At 42.6% G+C, this 21,730-nt stretch overlaps 1 protein-coding gene and 1 long non-coding RNA gene across 4 annotated transcripts in view; one reads left to right on the top strand and one right to left on the bottom strand.

The window, feature by feature from the left end:
• Positions 1–21,730, bottom strand: part of LOC136100178 (uncharacterized) — a 62,395-nt gene that overhangs the window by 5,761 nt on the left and 34,904 nt on the right. Inside the window, exons 3-5 of one of the 2 annotated variants that reach the window (XR_010651158.2) lie at positions 16,797–16,883; positions 10,290–10,425; positions 2,989–5,295 (exon numbers count right to left, since the gene is read on the bottom strand). This is a non-coding gene — a long non-coding RNA (uncharacterized lncRNA). Of the gene's footprint in view, positions 1–2,988; positions 5,296–10,289; positions 10,426–16,796; positions 16,884–21,730 lie in introns of those variants that run through there. The other variant, XR_011738050.1, reaches the window with a different exon arrangement.
• Positions 1–21,730, top strand: part of EFEMP1 (EGF containing fibulin extracellular matrix protein 1) — a 45,648-nt gene that overhangs the window by 7,833 nt on the left and 16,085 nt on the right. The gene's annotated exons all lie outside the window — the stretch shown is intronic.

The following is a 21,730-nucleotide window of genomic DNA, read 5'->3' as shown; positions in this document are numbered from 1 at the left end:
TCAAATCATTTTAGGGCCCTCTTCAGTGGTTTGGGGGGGGTTGTGAAGTTTTCTGGTACTTTTCAAAGTAACTTATGGTACTCAATCTAAGGAAGAAGTTAACTTGTAAATCAGTCAAGTAAGCCTAAAGTTTGCATGTCTAATTTGCTCTTGTTTTTTTAAACCCACTTTAAGGAAGGAGGGACAATGGGGAACAGTTGATGATGTTTTCCATGCAGAAATTGCTGTATGTTTTATATATATATATATATATATATATGTGTGTGTGTGTGTGTGTGTGTCTATATCAGGGATGTACAGCTAGCGTAGAAAGGACAAAAACAGGGTAAGTGCAGGTGCACTGTTTGCTAATATAGACATAACCTAAAATACACCTACAAGAGTTTCTTAGGCTGGCCCCAGAAATATTTTAGACAGCTTTTTGTAAAATATCGCACCATCCTGTTTTTCCACTCGTTGTATTTAAGGAGTACTTCACAATGTGCTTTTGGGACTACTTGGAAAAAGAGCCTGGGTTGGGACAAGTTCAGTTCCAGAGCTGTTGCTCTCAACACAAGGCCTGTTTAGTTTGAGGATGGGGTGAGGAGAGAGGCTGTGGTAGGAAAAATAAGGTCTAGTTATCTGGTTTAGAATGGCATTAATTAATGGAAGTGCTTACTCAGGCACAATTCATATGCACACATAGGTTTGCTGCAGGCTCCTCATTGCCAGCAGTAGCCATCCTAAGAGACCGACCTGGTTCCACGTGTCATTTGAATGCTAATTACTTGGAAAAACCATAGGAATTTTGCAGGTCTGAGAGAATCCACAGAAGGATACAAGCTGACGTTTTCACAGCTCTTTGTACGGAGCGTTCACAGAGGCCAATTAATTTCTTGTACATTTGGGTACAACATGCAGAGATCATCTTTCACCCGCCCATCCCGAACCAATTGTTCAAGCTGTTAATCTGTGAAACCACGGCATTTTGCTGCAAAGAGCCCGTTCTGGAGCATCTCTTTAATTGCCTTGAGGGACCAGAGGGGAGGTCACAAAAAAAACCAACAAGAAACACTCTTGTTTTGAGGGCCTGAGGGCCTATTTTGGGACATTTTCAAAATTTGGCCACTCTGAATCATCTTCCCATTTGTGCTGTTTGCACAGCTGCGAGTGTCATGTCAAGACCTTGGATGGATTTTCTCTGTTCTGTCTGACCATTTTACTGTGAACATCCATCACAAGCATAAATACTCGCAGCTGCTTCACTTCCTTTAGTGACTTACTGCTTTTCCATTCTCCTCAGCCCTGCAGGAATACGCTCGGTACGGTGCAGCTAAAGATTCATCCCATATGCTGGTCACGCTAAGCGGCCTAGAGTCAGGCAAGCTTCCGAAAGCTGTATTTACCTTAGCTTCTTGAATTGTGATTCCGCAGGCGAGCGCTAGACTTTGAGTAAACTCATTAGCGGTTCTCATGGTTCCTTATTCAAGAAAAATGGGACCATACAGTAGTCGCATTGACCGCTGTATTTTCGGGTTTGATTTGTTGATTATAAAGCCTGTTTGCTTAGTAGCTCTGAGGAGGGTGATGTTTTGACAGGCGAAACATAGCAAATGTATTGCGAAGGCACATGGCCTGAAGGAGTCCGAACCTCCAGCCATCTGTCCTCCTTCAGAATTGCACTCTGGAAGCCCGAGGTCTGTTCCATAACGTGATTGGGAATCACCCCAGACAGCAAAGGGGAAGAATGGGCTCATGTCTGATCCTGCCTGGGCAGCCCAGTACACTTGGTGCCCCATCGAAAGGCACAGAGTGTTTCTTTATCTCAAGGAACTCCCTGTACCTGTTGCAAATACTCAGACAAAAGCATCCCGAAAGTCAGCGAGCCCTACAAGCTGCCAGCTGTTGCATCCAACAGCATCAAACGCGATTTTGAGAGCACGTGCTGCCTTTTGTTGCCCGTTCCAAGGCCTGCATCATGTTGTGCAGCGATACAGAAAGTTTCCCCAGCAGAGCATCCCGGCAGCTGCTTTTAGCACCCAGCCTGGCTCATTTTATAGTGATACCATTGCCACTTTGGGGATAGATTCTTTCTCCGACGCTTCCATGAAAGAATTACAGCGATGTTTTCAATGCGTTTGCTTTGAGCAGGTCTGCAGTCATTTCATCCCAGACTACAACGTTCTAGTTCTTTAGCCTGCTGAGAAATGATCTGTTTTCCGCCTTGCTCCAGTTATTTGCTTAGGGTAGTTTTCTCTCAACAATTTTTTCTGTTTTCAAAACCGGTTCCTGCTTCAGATCGCTTAATACACAATGGAAACGCTCTTATTGCTGGTTTATTTTTATTTTTGAAGTTTGGGTTACCAAGTCACCTTTTCTAGCCCTAGAGCATTTCTAAAGGATCTCAGCATCCCAGACACGCAGCTTTTAAAGGTCCAAGACGTTTCTCGAGCGTCTCCAATGATGGGACGCTAATTTAGCAAGCTGGAAAACTAGCTCAAGAGCTGAAGTTTGAAACTCTTATTTTCCTTATTTTCTTCTCTTTCCAAATTATTGTCTTTGTTTCTTTTTCGTGCTGACAAAGGAAGCTGATAGCTAGGTTTTGTGTTTGCCTTTCTGTGTGTGCCAAAATATTCCTGCAGGAAGAACAAAGCTTCCCACAAAGGCAGAAGTGGTGCCTTTGATTCTTCTCCGCACCACCTGGCGATGCCTTTGCACGTCCCTTCCTACGGAAGAATTTCTGCTGCACTATGGCGTGGCCCCGTTTTCCCTCTGCGATGCTTTTTAAGCTATTTTTTCTGGGCTTTCTTTTCTGCACGTTCTGTAATAATTCATTCAAGATTGAAGCATCCTTTCAGCTGAAGGGTTCTTATCAAAGGGAAGTTTGCCACGGACCTGTCAGAAAGTTCAATTGCTTCCATCCTCACAACTGAAAGATGGGAACTTGGCTGGTAAGATCTCTCCTCTCTGTATGCGATGAGAATATATGGAAGAAGTCATCCCCCATATAAAGTTCATAGCTAAAAAGCATGACATTTCACAAATTTATATCTGTTTTCGTCTTTCATTTGCTAAGTTTTGTTTTCATAGCAGCCAGAAAGCAACAGTTTTGGAGAGAAAGCTATTTGCCATCATTCAATGTAGAGCAAAATTTAACCTGAAAGAACATATTAAATGCACAAGAATCCTGCTGGTACCTTCGTTCATTAACGTTTTACCTTCACTAAACATACAGGAGGGATTTGCAAATTACAGAGCTATGGAGTAGTTCAGCATACACGTAGTTATTATCAAATACCTTTTATGCTCATTCACATTTGTCTTTTATTTGTTGATCTGAAATCAGGTTAAAAGTTGGTTCTGTTTTAAGTATAGTGGAGAAATGTGTAATCTTTGTTATGTATCATTACGTGGCAAAACCTGTAGGTTTGAAGCTGAAAACAGTTCCAAAGAAAGCACGTGTCACACGTGCTTCTGAAAGCTACACTGCTACAGAAAAGCTCTTGAGGCACAGAAATGAATTGGCATAATGTATCCCAATCTCTTAATTAAGCATTTCTAGAACTAGATACTCAGTGGATCTTTATCTGTTACTGAACACCAGAATAAGTAACTTCACGTAACTGGGGCGTTCTGTTGTTTTGGGGTTTGGTTGGTTTTGTTTGGTTGTCGTTGGTTGGGTTTTGATGGCTGGTTGTGGTTTTGAGGGGTTTTGTTGTTTTTTCCTTGTTTGTTTTTTACATGGCTTTCATATTTTCATTTCTTACTGTCAAAACACTGATTTTGTGGAGGCGAGAATACAGATGGTACTTGTTTGGCCAAGGCTGGTGGTGATGATCACAGAGGGCTAATAAGTCAAATCTTAAGCAGAATCATTCAGGATTCCGTGTACATCTAGGCATCATTTAAGCCTATTTAAATCAGTTCTAAAAAGGAGAAGACATGGCTGAGGTTTCTTTTATGAGCTGAATTTAATCTGAGTAACTTCTAGTCTAACGCGCGACCCACTATGATCTGAATTGGGCAAATCTGCGGTTGCGCTGGATCGTGTTTAGTCCAGGCCTGAGAACTTGTTCAAGGGATAAGGCAGATTGCTGTGGAAAACTTCCCTTTATACAAAGATTTGGAAGTTTGTTTTTCAGTGATTAAAATGCACAGAAGTTAAAGAAATCCAGGAGGAGAAGGAAGATATCTTATGGGATGAAAAAATACCATGATGCCAGAAAAACAGCAATAAGGACAATCTCTTAGTATTAACAATTTTAAAAGAAATCCTTATCAGTACTGGAACAGCTGCCTGATCTGACAGAAGTAGTTAGAATGGGAAAAATGCAAGGACTTTGGACAGGTAACAATTTTCTGTATGGCTTTCAAGAGGTTGCCAGTAAGCTAACATTTAATAATGGGCAGAGGAAAGGAATAAAACATGGCAAAGTGAGCAGAAGTGTGGTTTTAGCTGACTTGACCTCACTTATAAAACTCTCCTGAACAGAAGGATGGAAAAAGCAATCCCTTTCTTGACCAGACTTATTCCGTAGAGAATCTTGGGTATCCTGGCTGCGTTAGAAAAGAGGCAGAATCAAATACACATTTAGAAGCAATGAATACAGCTTAATATTTGGAGAAGGTTCATCTGAGTTGATAAAGATAGCATCACTTCAAGACATAGATCCCTTTGTCAAGTGCTTTAAAAAAATCATTAGTGAGTTCTACATCCGTTTTTAAACCATTTTGGTTTGCACCTGCTTTACCAGATCTTATACCTTGTAGTATTTAAAGCACTTTCTTAGTGGATTGATTTGTACTTAAGGGACTTTCTTATCAGGAACAAGTTCTCCACATGACTTTTAGATGATAAAGGTGAGCCCGATAAAACAACGTGTTGCCTGTCACACCAAGGGCTCCTTAAAAGCAGTAATAGTGCAAAATAGGTGGCATTGCAGTTAGTGCAGAGTCTCGTCAGAAATCAGCGCTGCTTTGGAGCACCCACGGACCTGCCCCAGATACTTTGCATCCAAATCTTCCTCAATCTCATCTGGCTTGACAGATTTTCTTTCCAGCTTGTATGTTGAGTAGAAAAGAAGTTCAGGATGGTTGCAAGACCTGAAGGTACTGCCAGCACTTCTAGGCCCAGTATTTTTTACCTAGTAGAGCAAGCAGTGTACAAGCAGGTTAAAATGATAGGCACAGGTCAGTGTCTAGGTCGAGCACCTCTTGGGCTGCTGGGCTTTGCAGAAGCAGGAGTTACAGCTCAGATGAGCCTGAGGTGGAAGGGAGTTCCAGCCATCCTCCTGGTCCAGTCTGTGCACTGCAACACTGCAGGAGAAAACCACACATTTTTCCCATCATAAACACCATTTGGCCATTATTTAAACAATTCAGAAAATGCATTCATAGTTTTGAAACTGTTATTCAGCATGTGGCAAATGATTATTTTGGGGAGGTGGCTGCTTTTGTGTGTGTGTGTTCCAAGATACAGTGTTTCTCTATCAGAAGGCTCTACACGCCTCTAAAAGGGAAAACTTTCCATTTCTAGAAGATGTCTTTATGAAAAGGCTGCTTCGTTATGTATTTAAATCCAAATGTTCTCTCCATTATGATTGCACTCAAATTTCAGCATTCGCCGCTAAGAGAATCTCTTCCTTACTATGTATGCAGATTTATAAGGCTCCAGGCACCTTTGAAATAAATTGAAAGCACAGCCATGTAATAAAGCCAAACCCAGACACTAGCCAAGGAGATCCACCCAGCAACACCCTCGAACACCCTCTTCCCCTAAGCGCAGCTTTAGAGCACTAGTCCTGAGCTTGGCTCCGCGTTCTCCACCCCAGCGAAAGCTTCCTGGGGGATTCCCCAGCTGGCAGAGGAGCCGGAGCTGCTCCCGACGCACAGACGCTTCACTTGCTCCATTCCTGCACCTTTCAAACAGCTCGTTTGCAACGCTGCTCGGCCCATTGCAAGGGGAATATTGCAAAATAGGGGCAGCTCACAGCAGGAGAAAGCGAATGTTAGGGGACGAGGAGAGGTTTTAGCAACTGAGAAAAAGAGAGAAGTGTCCGTACAACAATAACGAAGGGGTCGGAGAGGGCAGACTCGCAAGTGCTGTTTCCCACTTTGAAACACAATTCCAAACTTAATTTATGATGCTGAAAGGTGACAGAGGAGCCCAGCAAAGTCAACTGAACTCCCTGCCATAGGCTGCTTAAGAACCTAATTAAACAGAGGTCTGCATATTTCATACTGTTATGAAAGAACAACTTTTGAAAGGGATAACAAACCAGATTTATATGTTTAAGGCAATCTTTAGTTATTAAAGAACGTCAGGATGAGGTTAATTGTTGGAAAGTAGATTGGTAATTTCTGTACCCTTCTGAGGCATCTCGTGCTGCCCAACGTGAGGAAGCGTAATGTGGTAAATTTTCCATTTATCTGCATTTAGTGGCTGCTGCCCATGGATTGAGCGTAAAGGTTCTTCCCCAAAGCTTTGATTAATTCGGCCTGGTGGACATCAGATAAACACTATCATAATGGAACCGTGCCCTGCCCTACAAGCTGCAGGAGGTTGAGGGAGCACAAACCAGGATAGCTGTGTTTAAAATTAAAACCAAGAGGTAATTGAGACAAAAGTTTCTGTGATTCTGACAAAGTGTTGTGTAAGTAATCTGAGCTGATTGTTAGCAGTCAAATACCATTTACAACTTTTTTATATCAAAAGGAAATCAGGTATTAATATCAGAACATTTTCGTGATAGGAATCATAGCTTGTTATGGTGGGGAAGAGCATGCAATAGTGAAATTCAGTGGCGTTGTTTTGTGCTGCCACAGCTTCCAGGGCCTTACTTGGGCTCCATTCTTCTGGACAACATATGCACGGAGAAGGAAATCTGTCCTGCTCCGAGCTGCTGAGCGATGCACGCACTTGCACACCTTAACAAGCACACACTTTACCCAGCGCCATTGCTGTGGTTAGCGTTGTATTTGGGAGAAAAGCAGCAGCAGCTTAAAATCCTCCTCTGCATTTGATTCCTTGCTTTAGTATCTGTCACGTCCAGCCTAGCCAAAAACCGGGCTTAGCAAATCCTGGCTCGTGGCAGCTGCGGGAGCCCCGGGGGCTCCGTACACATGCCTCATGTGTGACCAAAGCCATTATTGCACAGCGCCTTGTCCTCAGGGTGGAGTCGCGCTCCTCCCACAGCTCCCAGCGCCCTCCGGGGAGCGCAAAAAGAGCCCGAAAGCAAAACATTCAAGAGAGCAAAGGGACCAGGTGGGATTTGCACAAACTGAATGGCCACTTGGTGGGTTCAGCCAGAAAGAGGGATCCTAAGTGTCTAAAAATACAAAAAAAAAAAAAACAAAACCAGCAAAAAGGCAACAGGAAAATGTTCGTTTAATTTGGCCGTACCGTCCCAAGCGGGATGGCCGTGGGGTCTGCCTGGATCAGATCAAGCCCGTCTTTGCAGAACTCCGCAGAAGCTCACGCGACGCACCAACTAACATGCACTCCGGCTTTATGGCAGAAAATTGCAGCACCGTCTCTGTCACACAAATTCACATTCAAGACAGCATTACTGTCCCGTTGGGAGGCAGTCGGGATGGGCTGGGTAGACAACAGCCCTTAAAAACTGGAATGATAATATGCAGGTTTTTCCATTCCTATCATTTGTCCTTAATTTGAAAATTAAATGCTTATGTCCCATCGTTAACTATTCGTAGTGCTAATTTCACAGTTTAGCCCCGTGATGACTTCCTTACAGTTTTGATTTTCTTCTCTTGGTTCACAGCTGTCCTGAATTTATTTAGTTTGATGCTTAGGTTACATTAAAAAAAAAGGTTGTGTGACTCAGCCTCCATTTAGGTTTTAATCAGAACGCTCACTTCAGCACTGCCTCAAGAACACTATCTGCGAAAAGCCAGAGGAAAGAAAGGCAGCACAGTCCTCTGTTCTGGGTAACGACTGAGAGTAGATTTACGGCAGAGAATAATTCAGGTGAGAAGGAACCTTGGAAGGTCTCTAGTGCAAAGTCCTGACAAAACCTGTCTTCACACTTTAAGCATTTGGCTTGCATTCCTTCTATACTCTTATTTCCTTCAACAAGATTAAAAAATACACCTTCTTGGGTATCACGAAAGGTGGAGGTGAGGAAGTGCTTTCCATAAGGGAAAGTAACACGGTTGTGGGGCAGCCCTGAGTGGGGATGAAAACATGTTCGTGGGAAGCTGGTGAGCAGCCGAAGGGCATTCCCAGCCTCCCATCACCCAACTCTTGCTACAAGTGCATCCCTGCAGCTTTTGCAGTTCGGGGAAAAAATAATAATAGTAATAATAAAATAATCAATGAGTATCCACAAACCAGGAAAACGAAGTAAAGTTTCACTGATCAGCGTCTATGTTACTTAACTTGCAAAGCTCTGAATAAACGCAAAGGTTTATTTATAGCTAGTGCCCACCTAACTTCTTAAAGTACTGAAAGTATATTGACTGATTTTAATAAACAAAACCACAGTTTATACTTTGAGGTGTTACCTTAAGACACATTTTGTTGCGTTCCAGCATTTAAAGCACACGCTTGGATCCCAGCAATTTCACTGACATCTTTGCACATGCCTAAATTTACACAATTACTTAATGCTGTCCTGAATAGGAATGCTGTCCTGAATTAGTCCTTCACCTTGTTGCTAGGAACTTTTATTTTTAAAACCCTCACGAAAAACTTGCCAGAGCAAGCCTGCAATACCAAGCGTGGCCCGATCCTATTGACGGGTGGTAGGAAATGCCTGAGTAAAGGAGGGAGTAGCCTTGCTCTGAAGGAACTGTGCTGTTTACTCAGCACCACTTACGTTGCTGGGACACAGTTTTGAGAGAATTCTGCTGAGAACCCCAGCTTGTCTCCCATCTCGCAGCGCTGTCCCTTTTAGAGACTCTTCACATCGTTCTTGTGTCTGTTTCATTCCTCATTCTCTCTTCCTCTTGACTTAAACTGGCGGCAAGTGCCAAAAACTGACTGAAAACAGCAATTCACGCTGTGATCCTGGATAAATTACTATACAATTAGCAACATCGCAATGTGAGTTTCAAAATGTTAATGAAATAAAGCTGCTCCTTTAGGAAATTAGATACTTTACAGTTAATGATTTATGGTGACTCTAAATAGGATTGTGAACAGTTTACAGTGCCAGCTGAAAAAATATTGTCACTTGTACTCGCGAGATACTTCATGCCGCTCCTGAAAGAAGTGATGCCTGGCTTGACTAAAATAATCATCTCTTCAGTATCCTGTCTGCAAGATCTTATCCCTTTTAGAAACTGAATTGCAGAATTGTTAGGGTCTGAAAATGAGATGCCATTTCTTCCTGATGAGGAGCAGAATGCTGCAGCGGACATGGCTGGTTTGGGACAGAATGATACGTAGCTGTATGTTCGGGAAAAGTTCTTTCCATTAACTTCTCAGAGTCATTTTCTGCCTCAAGAGGCTTTGCTGTGTTACTGCTGGACCCTTTGGGCAAGCATGTGTACATGTAATAAGTATGGAGCCTTATGGGGTAAATAAAAATTACTGCGCAAATAAGACTAATAATAAATCAAGCCCAAGAGTTTTAGTACACTGTGCAGAATTAACCTATTTACTGAATGTTCTGTAGATAAGAGATCATTGTTCTTTGCTTTGAAAAGAATTATGTTTTTAATATGTACTCAGTCATTACTTATCTGTTGTGCTTTCCTTCCTTTTTATTTTCCTTTCATTGAAAATGAGACCTAACTCCTTAAAAATCATTTGGACTTGATCCTAAAACACATTCAACACTTCCCAGTCCTTTTGAAAATAACAGAATACAAGGGCTTTCATGAGTTCGTTTTCATTTCTCTGAGGTGTTTTTGAAGCTTTTAAATCAGTTCAGAAGATCCTATCTTGTTATTATCTGAGGCAGTGTATTTCTTTTCTCTCGTATTGATCTCCCTGCCTGTCCGTGCAATCTCCAAAGCGTACAAATCATCTGTGAGATCCTAAATAAGTTTAGCTACAGATCTACCAACAGAGGACGTTCCACTAACTGATAGAAACCCACCTTGTCATTGGTCTCCCACCAGTGTTTTGCATTATTTATTGGTAGCATCTGATTAATTAAAACCAGCCTCTAAATCAATGGAGTTGTTTAGGTGATATATACGAAAGTTTTCAAGGTACTTAAGCCTACATGTTTACAGTCTATGAAAAAACATCCCCTCCTCTTCAGTAGTCTCTATCTGGAAATCTTGTATTTCGCAAAAGCTTTTAAAAAATATCTTTACAGGCCACGAATGACATTACCCACCCAACTGGTTCTCGCTATCCTTTGAAATCCTCTGCGCTCTCCTCTCTGAGGCTGTGGGTTGTTGGAAGTGTCCCTGTCTCTTGGTTCAGAGCTCGCAGATCAGCGGAATCCTTGTCCACGACGAGGGCTTCTGCATCTAACAGCACAGGGGAGAACAGGCGGCGTGTTAGATCTCTTGAGCTTACACAAGGGATTTGATTAGCCTGGGAGAAGGCTGAATGTTGCACACCAGGGTTTGGGTTATTCAAGCTAAGAAAAATCCTAGTAGATTAAATAATAATAGGATTGGTAAAATGATCAAAAAACTTACTTTAGAACACTTTCGCTTCAGAATTTTAAACAATTCTCCCCCTTATGCTATTGGTAAGAAATTAACATACGTGTCTATTTTTCCTCTGCTATAAGTAGACCATCTCACTAATACATAGGTATGCATCTCCTTGCTTTACCTTTTATTTTTTGCTCTTGGCATTAATGAGTGTCCCCTGGATTCACCTTTGTCAGTTGCTCTCTTGCGTCACCAGTTCACTTCCATGAAGAAAGAGCCACTAGTCATTATTTTTGGCCATCCAGCAGCCGCCTGAGCGCGGGCTGGACTTTCCCCTGAAGTGCAGAGCTGCAAAGCCTGGTGGACAAGCAACCACACTGGAATTAAATCCATCTGGAAGGCATTTGAGGCAGCAAGACACCTCTGAAAGCCTTGAGTGTGACTGACAGCTTTTTCCAATAGCTTTGATGGACGTCTAAATTGAGAAATCTCTTCCCCCATCTTGCAAGAATTTATGAGCAAAATTTATTTTGACCAAGCAATATTGGCCTGCTTTCAACAGCATATGAGGCCCTTATGTTCCCCGTAGGCTTGTGCTCATTAGTTAACCTCTGCAATGGTCACAGAAAGGCTAAATTAGATTTTAATCAAACATTTATAGCTGCCTACTAGAGACAAGGAGGCAATGAAAGAGCGGTGCTGAGCGCTCCACTGATGAAGCTGTGGGCATCCCTCAGGAATGCCGAGATGCACACAGGCTACGCATCCTTGGAATTAGCTCATCTATTCAGTTTGCAAGAAAATCAAAACCCGTGACCTTGTGCCTTTTAAGGAGGGAATGGAATGCATTGCAAACCGGGCAAAATACCTTCTGAAAAAGATGAAGGAAAGGGCTCCCGCTGCCTTTTCAGGAAGGACGGTTGAAGCTTCCCATGCATCTCTCTTCCTGGAACCAGGAGCGAGAGGAAGCCGCAAAGCATTAAAAAAACCTTGTCCAGTGAATCCACCGGGGCCTGTTCCTTCCCATCCCCACAGCTGAACAGGGAGGTAATTCCTCTTTATTCCTGCGGCTCTCTGGACCCAACAAGCCTGGTTTGGCCGGGCATCTCTAGTACGAGTTGTCCCGGTAGATCTCCTCCTACAGGCGTGCTGGGCTCCGTTCTGCTGCGGCTTTTCAACGCAGACCCAGAGCCAAAGACTTGTCTGGATGGAGCAATCGCTGCTCCGAGCGCTCCCCTTTGGGGACCGAAACGGTTAATTCCTCAATGTCCTTGGCTCTGCTGCCTACTGAACAGCAACATGTTCTGGGGAGCGCCCACACTTTGTCACAACCGCAAAGAGTTTCAAAAACAACAATTTCTTTGGTTCGGTTGTAAACTGCTCTTTCAGGAATTTCGTCAGCTTGCACAGAGGAGCCTCTTGCCCTTTCGTGACCATCTTGCAAAAGCTGATATTCTCAGCAAACTCTGTTCTGACCGTGTTCTCTCCCGGGGCTCGCTTACCTGTGTTCTGTACGTTTTAAGATCATCTTGAGACTTGCACGGGGCTGTATCTATTTTAGATTGTTTTTCTTGGCCACTAACGTATACTACCATGCAACCCACGTGAACAAAATTACAGGGCCCAGACAACTTTTGTACAGAGTTCCTTCGGCCACAGCTTCTCTGTGGGTTTCACTTGGCAGAAGTGATATCAAGCAGAAGTCTTTCCCTCAGCTTCTGATGTAAACTAAAATACACCTTATAAATAGAAAATACAGGCAGTGAGAGCGGTGCCTGTGGGCAAACAGCCACCTTTGGGCTATGGGAAAAATTCGGTTAGATATGATTCATAAATATAATGAATACGGTGCCATAAACCCGCTTTGCTCTTCACAACAAAGGTGCGTTCTCTGCCTTGAAAAATCAGAATGGCAGAACCCAGAGGAACAGGGAAAGAAAAACACAAGGGAAGTAAAAGTGGGAGATTTAAGCAGGGGGAAAGAAAAATGTGGGCTTGAGTTGCGAGTGGAAAGTAGAATTTTGAAGAGCTCCAGGCAATGCGTGGAGTGAAACAAGGGGCTTTGTTAGGCACCGAATCCCTCTGCGCCTCACTTCTCATCAGCTCCAGCTTTAATTCTGCAAAATTCAAAGTGTAACACATTTCCAAAATAAGTTCTTGTGTGCTTTAAGCTGTAGTTTAGGTGAAGGCTCCTATTGATTACAGCTGGAGCTGGATCAAGCTGAGGATGACTGTGTTCTCCTGGCAGCCGGGTGTTTGTGAATACCTTTCATCTCATCCCGCAGCGATAATGATGATGTGGCAGCAATTATTTATCTGCTGCCTTAGGTCTTCTGCTTTATGCTAGCCAAATACCCTAAAGTCCAATTATAGAAAGGGATGCTTACGTTTTTGTTAAATCATCTGATTTCTTCCGAAGAAATGGTAACAGCTCTATTGTAGTTTAAGAAGTTGTTTCTTTCTCCACTCTCACTGACAAATTTGGAAGCAAAGGGCCCTGATTCCGCCATATTTAGCAAGTTGAAACATGTTACAAATAAACGTGTTATCTGATAGCACACCCCAAAGGAAAACCCCTCAAAACTTGCGTTTTCCCAGGTTTCCGAGCATCCTGCCCACCAACCAAAGCCGGAGCAGAAAAAAGGGGGCGGGGAAGGCCTCGATTACTCGCTGAATGGATTTACACGCTTGCTTCATACCATGTAAATACTGGAAAATAAAGCATGGATCTTGTCAAACTTAAGAACTGAGCAAATAGGGAGCATTAGAAACGGCACTAATGGCAAATAGAGCTGAAGTATCTGCTGCCAAGTCAGTGAGAGATCCCACGTCCTGCCTGGCAATCACACTAAATACATCCTTTCTCCCACTTGGGGTGACCTTTCCAGGGCAGCAACACTGCCTCTTGCTTTAATCCTTTAAATCTGGAACTTTACTGGTATTTGGCCTACTTTTTTCTATTTATTTTCTAAACAAAGGCTAGCTACTCCCTTCTCAAACTAACCTTTTAAGCTTCGCCAAACGCCGGTGAAGATCGCAAGGTATAAAGAAATGAAATGCTCAGGCAAACAAAAGCAGGTTGCTGCATCTCAGCATCCCAACAGGCTGCAGAACACGCCGCTCGCTCGAGGAAACGCTGCCGAAATCTCATTTTCAGTGAAAAAGTGCCAGGATTTTGGTAGCGCAGCATCTATTCCGAGGCAAAGCCATGTCGCTTCCCAGCCAAAGGCCAGGGAAAGAAAAATAGCAAAGCTGTCCCAATTGCTACTCCACTTGATTGCTGCAGGGCAGCTGGGAAGGCAGGATCCTTGCTCAGAGAGTGGAGTCCATCGCAGTTTTAAGGCAAAGGAGTTTTGGAAGGAAAAATAGTGCTCTCTTCCCAAGGAAACTTCTGGTTTTTTAAATGTTAGTTTTTATTTATTACTGGCTCGTTGAAAGAACAAAGTATTTTTTGGTGTCTTTTTGCTTTTTTTGTTCCCAAACACAGAAAGAAAAAAGAAAACGCGTCTAAGCCCCAGAAAAATCTTCGTTTGGGGCCAAAAATAATAATAATAATTTTCAGTTTTAAGATTTTTTTTTGTCAGGTTTTTGAAAGAACAACAAACACTACCCAAGCAGCACTCCAACCTCCAATCGTGGGCGGACCGCACACCCTCAGCTCAGCTCAGCTCAGCTCAGCTCAGCTCAGCTCATCTCGGTGCCGGTTCTTGCCCGTCCCTCCCCCGGGCTGACGTTCCGCCCGCGCCACCTCCAGCCACGCGGTTACGCTTCACATCAGAGAATCGGCAACCAAGTCCAGGCGTTGGCAGGTACCCAGCAGCTCTTTGCGCAACCCGCGAGCGCTGGGGACACCTTGGTGATCCGCTCAGGTCGCACCGCTACTCTGGAATTATCATAAAGCCCTTCAGAAACACTATTTCTGTAAGTGAAGAGCAGCTCTGTTAGTAGGGATCTTATGCCCTTTGCTTTTTTGCCCATTTTCTTTAGCCTCCACTTAGTCACCTCTCTCATGATACATCTTTGACTTTGATGTGCATTTTTCTTCCTTCAGAAACATTCAAACTGCCTTTTTTTTGTTTCTTTTACCATCAAAGAATAGATTTCTTTTTCCTGGTGCCTCTGCCTCTTTTGATCCTGCCTGGCTTCACCTCTTGTATCTATTCTCTTTCAAACAAAGAATGTTTAAAACTTCTTTTAAGCCCTCTTCATGCTAAGAATTACATGGAAAATTGGATTTTCCACTGAAGTTCCATTGGAGGGTCAGCTAATGTGAATTCCTAAGGCAAGACAGACAAAGAAGAATATACCAGCTATTGTTCCCGATGGTTTTGTTAGATCAGTACCACATAACGCTGCTTGTTTGCAGCAGAGATAAACCCGTATTGCCACAGGAGTCTTAGTCTTTGCACGTCCATCTCACTTCACTTGAACTGTGCAACCTGAACGTTGTGTTTTTCTATCCCAGCTCTTCCAATCCCCTCCCGTCCCTGGAGTCTATTTTGGACCAAACCAACTGCTGTGTCTTTTTTTAAGCACTATTTCCATAATTTGCTTTTATCGTTCCATCATTCAACAGTTGTAGAAGGCGTGCGAGTGGATTTCTTTTAACCATTTTTTATTTCACAAGGTGGTAAAATAGAGCAGAGTGCCTGCCAATGACACTTTGCAAGTAAGTAAGTTTCAGCTACGTTTCTTCAAAACAAGACGCTGGAAGTTTCACAGAGCCATGTAAGAAAAATTCATAACTAACTAGTGCCTTCAAAGGCGTTTCTGGAGTTGGAACGGCATCAGGAATCTGCTTGTTTACGTAGGGAGCTGGGGAGATTGCAGCATGTTGGTACTGCCAACAGATAGGATGATTAGTGCTAAAAACAATATCATCATTTAGATAAGCCTGCTCCTTCTGATAGCTGCTATTGAACTCAACTTGAACTTGAATGCTCTCGGCTTGGGAACTACAGTTAGAATTCCTAAAACAGCCACAAAGACTGAAGGAGAATAAGATTTGATAGATAAAATGAGTGCCTGTATCAAATATTTTAAGTCCCTTGCTTATACCTGCAGTCCCTTACGTCTCCAAGTTCCTTGTTTGTCAAGCTAGCAAAGTGCGCACTGCCGTGCTGTGCATTCGCTACCCCAAAACATAACAATTCACCTCTTGCATTTCAGCCTAGGGTTGGATGTGACGTAGTTTACGCTCTGTGCGTGGGTTCGCTTGATAACTAACCGGCTGAAGATGTGCCAACACGCAAAGAAGAATCTCACTTTTCTTGTAGGAACTGTTTTCTGAGTCGCCTCGGAACAAAAGCTGGTTCTTAAAGTGTGCTCTGCAGCAGGAGTTTTAGGTAGAAGCTGGTCTTTTCCTTCGCAGGGACCCAGCAGCTGCTGGTTTAAGTGCTGTGAAAAGGCTTGCAAAGATTTAATGAGCGATTCTTCAACTTCCTAATTAAAAACCACAATGAGCTTTCAGGCCTTGATTTCCCCGGTATTACAGGTTGAAGCAGTAATATTTTGTTCAGTCAAGCCTAGCAAAAGGAAAATGCTTATGAGGTTTCCAAGGAGAGAAATAAACAAAATGGAAATGAATAGGGAACTTGGAACTTTTAAGTGTACGTAATTAAGAAAAAAAAAATACATCCTTCAGATAATTCTGGAAACTATTAGGAGATATTCATAATTCATAACCAGTTGTTTGGTTTTCTTTCAAGCAGGGGGGCAGCTTTACATCAAACACTGACTAGCTTTTCCATTAACTTAAATAAACAAAACAGTATGCTTCAAGTTAAGTGAACATCTCTTTTTTTTCCCTCCCCTCTTCTTTTTTAATAACTTGGTGAATTAGAAATAAGAACAAGACATTTACTTTCAAATAGGAAATTAGTTTGCATGCTATTTCTTCATGTTAAAAATACTTTGGAACACTCACAAAAACAATGTTAAGCTGAATTTATGGAAATGTTCCATATCAGTTTTGAAGATGATATGCCAGATGTCGGGGGGAACGCTTTCATCTGCAATAATGGAATAGTTTAATCCACCCTTGTTGTTTTTGAGTATAGTCCAAGTGTATTGGTCATCATGGGTGGGTGATCCTCGCTTGGGCAGGCATGAACCAAAAAGCACAAGTTGTTAGACCTCTAGCATAAAGTCACAAGAAAGCAACAGCAGGAAATACTCTGCTGAAAGGAAAAATAAGCTATCGCAATGTAAATCAGAAAGTTACCATCATGACAACTCACATTTCGAAGCGCTCCGAGACTTGCATATACATTCCGATAATTCAGTGCAGTGTAACTTGAAAGCAACTATGATTCCATTTGTGGCCCCTGCAGAAATAAAGCCAAAAATACAAATTTTAGATCAATATAGATCAATCAAAAACATGGTGTACGTTTCTTTTTGATGAGCAGGAAGGCTAATATTAACCTTGTGGTCTTCTGTTGGGGGAAAGAGTGCTCTTCCCTGTGAGAAACTTGAAACACAAAGACCTACATATTAATACCAGTGTTCTTAAGAATACACACTGAAGTAACATTGGGTAAAAATACTATTGTTAGATGTCTTTTGGGAGTCATTTTGTGGCTTTATGTCAGACTAACAGTGTTGTCACGTTAGCCATACCGCTCTTATTTGTAATAATCATTTTAATTACTGTGTGACTTGAACAGTGTTTCATGTGTCACATTAATTCCACTCCCCCTGGCTGCGAATCGCTAATGAAGTGTATCTGTTTATCAGAGCACATTCCTACAAGCTGTGTTGAACCGTGGCTTGTGCTGGTAGGGGCCTGGAAAAGCACCAAGAGAGAGCTGGAATAGAGCACGAGGCTTTTTAAGTTGCCAGCCCATCCCCGGCATGGACAAGAGCAGAACCCGTGTTTGGGCACCGATTCCGGTTGAGCACCATGACCCTGTGGCCGCCGAAACGCTGTTCCAAATGGGATGAGTCCAACTATTGTCTTATGTTAAGATACAGAATTAAAAGCTCTTTCCCTTTGCAGTGCAATTCCAGACCACGTGGCATACACTGGAGAAGGAAGGTGGCATCACAGCTGGAGGCAAAGTGGAGGAGAAAGGAGTAATGCAGCAGTTCAAAGATTCATTCATTTTTTTCCCCCTTTTCAGCTGCCTGCCACTCCCAAACAAACATGTGGGAGATGTTCTGGTGCTGAAAGCCATGGCTCACTCCTTTATTTAGCTATTCTGTGTGATATGTTAATTCAGTTTGGACATACCAAAGACAATAGATAATTGTGACAAAGTACTGCACTCCAGACTTGATTGTTACAGCTTGTTAACTCTGTTGAGTAAATCGAGGAAGGATGCTTTTCCTGGACCTTCAGATTCATTAAGTCACTGTAATCGGGGAACTTGCCCAAATTCATGGTAGTTGCTAACGCTTTTGCAACCCAAATACAGAAATTGCACAAGGAACTCTTCAGTTACACTACATTTTTTAAAACATTTGCTACGTTTATACTTCGCATTACCTCTATTTTGTTGTGCCACGGTGTCCAGGAGTACTAAAAGACACATCTACAAGGAGTTTGCTTTGCTGTGCTATCCGAATTTGAGAGGGGAAATGTTTCGGTGCACCAAAAGAAGTCGTGCCGTTTTTCATGAAAATCTCATTAATTTAAACATTCTACCTCACGTATTTGCTTAAATGTAGGTCTTGGCTCTTACATATATTTTTCCTGTGCAAACAAGTATTTGTGCAGGTTACCTTCGCTCAACTGTGAATACTTGTTACCAGGGCAATCAGTCCAATGTACTTAACATGAAAGGGCCAAAGGAAAATTTTAAAAGGGAAAGAGAAAAACCAGCAATAAAGGGGGAGTTTATGGGCTGCTACGGAATTGCACAGAATTATAGACGCTACCTCATGACACTACTGGATAGTGACTGCACTGTTGGAGTGCAGCTCTCCATATTAACAGGTTTTGCCACTCCAGAAGTGAGAAATTTCGCCAAATATTTGGTCTTTTGGTACCTACTGACCTGGTGTTATGTAACAGATTTTCTGCTGGTATTTACCACCGCAAAGCGCAGCCTCCCAACACCAATGAGTTAAAAGTTGTCTGGGCATCCAGCCCAGATGAATAACATCCCAAATGTTGAAGGAAGTAGCAAGGGAAATAGAAAAGCCTTTGACAGAAATTGTTGATAGCTTGCGAAGGCTGGGGAGGGAACCAGGGAATTTGGAGGTTGCTAATGTTGTTCCTATGTGTAAGAAAGGATCAGGGAGGATCCAGGAAACGACAGAGCAGTGAGCTTGGCTTCAGTTGCAAGAACAATATAAGAAACATAAATAAGGGACAGAATAGTTAATTCAGTAAAATAAAGTAAGCCCACGCTCATGGGAGAACCAGAGCGTTCTAATTTCTTCAAGTATTTTACCTTCAGCTGGTTATTTCTGAAAAATACTACTAAAAAGAGTCTTGTAGACAGAAGGGAAGCCAACGAAGTGGACAAGAGTGGGAGGTTTTCCAGGACCTTGAAGCTGGATACCTGCGGTACTGTGTGGATGCTGGTGCGTCTGGTATCAGACTCACTGGTGCCGCTGCTTACGTGGGAGGCAGCGTTTGCAGTGCAGATGAATCTCCTAGAAAAATACGACGAGTCATTTGCTGCTCTCACTCATACTGAGAACTCAAAAAATTTAAACTGATTAACTAAAATATTTATTGTTTACATTCAAAACAAATGGAGAACAGCTTGGCTGGAGCCAGCGACAAGTGCAACCCTGACATCAGTGGAATCATTCTGGGTTTAAACTTGTAAAAACCATTCAGAAACTGATCCATTGGTGCTGCTCAGTGGGGGCAGCAATAAGAATTTGAATCCCATAAGGTCATGTGAAGAGCCCTCTTCTTGATCTGATGGGATGTTCTGCTTACAAGGTTGCTACAGACCAGAATAGAGAGAGCAACCTACAGACATTTTGTGACATGTTTGAGCAGATGAATGCATACACACAGGAGAGCATGAAGATGCTGTAGTAAATCACAGAATGCAGTGAGCAGCAAGAAGCCGAGCACTTCAGTCCCAGGAGTAAAACTTAAGTTAGTTAAGAACACAGTTCTCCAGCTCTGAGCACAACATGCGGGTATGAGCTAGAGGAGGAAAGGTTTAAGTGGCTTAAATAAGATGAAGGATAGGTGTGTGTTGCATTTTTTTTCTGCAAAAGCACTGGCAAAACGCATCTTGTGAATTTATATACTTCTCATAATGATACCAAGAAAATTGCAGAGATTAAGCTGTTGCATAAGTGAGCATGAGTCAGGGGGTTTGGGAAAAATGAGTCACAGCGTGAAGGGAACGCAGCCAGGTTTGTAGCTCAGAAAGGAAGACTAGGAAAGAATTTTATGGATGTAGATAAGAGCCTGACAGAATGGATTTGCAGTAGAGAAGCAGAAAAACTAACTAGCTCTAAACCAAGGTACCATACACTAGATTTAGAGAAAGCTATAGCTAAAAAGCAGGTCAGGCAAAAATTTTGTACACAACTAGTGGTTGAAATATAGAGCAGGCTGCCAAAGTCAGCAATGGAAGGACATAATTGTGTAAATCACTTCAAGAGGGAGTGCGGGTACATTTTTGGAAAATGAGGGAATCACTGGGTATAGCCATTAGTGAGGCTTGTGGAATTAAAACTATGAAATGTGAGTTGATTTCTATTTTGAAGGAATACAGGAGCAAGCTCTGCTGCCCTCCCCGGTTCTCCCATTGTTTCTGTAGCGCCCTGCAAACCTCCCGCAGCAGCCTGTGCGAGTCGCAGCGTTATCTTCACCTGCAGGTAGTGAGCGATAGCAGAGGCTCCCCACTTCCCTCTGAAGTAGCCCTGGCGGTCAGGTCAGGATGAGTCACTGGGGTCTGATGGCCACATGTGCCATAGCGTGCTCGAGGACTTCCAGAAACATTTCTGCAAGAAAGGTGTGGCTTACGTGGAATTTAATGGAGAGACCCTTGTCCTTATTTGTAGTGTTCCTCCCCACTTCTCTATTGACCCTCTTTGCATCAATTGAAGGTTTTTACAGCAGTCATCATTGTAACTTGACAGAGGACCGTGCCACCTAACCCCTTTGGGGAGCGGTGAGGTTTGACTGAGCGCAAGCCTGCAGAATAAAACGGAATATGAGGGTCAGATAATTAAAGACTGGGTCATGATGCTCAATGGATCTGAGTTCAGACTGTTCAGAGAACATGAATTCCGTGTTTTGCGATCCCCCAAGTGCTTGACTTTGACACAGTCACATTCTTTCAGTGCAGTATTCTGGATATAACACCTATAAACAACATATGGAAATTGAAGCACTCAATCCAATCACATTTCACATTTAAAAAAAAAATATTTGTAATAATTTAAAGTACAGATAATAAGTCCCATAATAAATTTTCTTTTGAGTGGCCTATTGAAAGACTACACTATCATCTGAGTTCAGTTATTACAGTGATCAAGACACTGAAGGTAACTCAGCTCCATTTTCAAGTCAGATGGATCTGCAAAAGGATAGTTGGAGACACCCAGGCTATTTCAAAGGAAATTTCCCAGCTACATAGATTGTAACTGTCCAGAGAATAACTGGAAATAAGAATATGAGCAACATCTTAGATCAGACTCAGACATACAGTGAGTTTCAGAATTAATCCATATTTCACAGGCTGCATGCACCAATAATCAAATACCATTCAGGTTGCTGAAAAATTTTATACAAACTTACAGCTCCTGTTTATCTATAGTGAACAGCACATCCTTCTAAAGCGTTAGCTGAGATTAGAAAATACGAAGGAAAAAGAAAGGGTGATGTTAAAGGATCGTTCTCATCACTGGTTACCAAACTAATTTCAGTTACCTGCCTGGGTGAACCAATGGACGTGTGACACCTAGAAATGAAGTTTAAACAAAGCTGATGAGGAATGAGTGGAGAGTGTGTTCAGGTATCATTTACAAGATACTTGCTCAAGGTAGAAGCTTCAGCTCTGGCATCAGTTTCTGAAACATTGAGGGAAACAAACTTTATCGTGATGACACTACACTTGGAAAAGGGGATGCAGAGGCAAGATGCTCAAGAATTAGCTTGTAAAAGCCCATTATTTTCTTTCTAGATCTGTTTCTTATACTGCACTCATCACTGTGGTATCTTGAGTGCTTTCCAGTAGTGCATTAAGCA

This window comes from Patagioenas fasciata, chromosome 3, assembly GCF_037038585.1.
Source record: "Patagioenas fasciata isolate bPatFas1 chromosome 3, bPatFas1.hap1, whole genome shotgun sequence".
NCBI lineage: Eukaryota > Metazoa > Chordata > Aves > Columbiformes > Columbidae > Patagioenas > Patagioenas fasciata.
The sequence above is the reverse complement of the archived record's forward strand: the minus strand, read 5'-3'. Positions and strand labels throughout refer to the sequence as shown.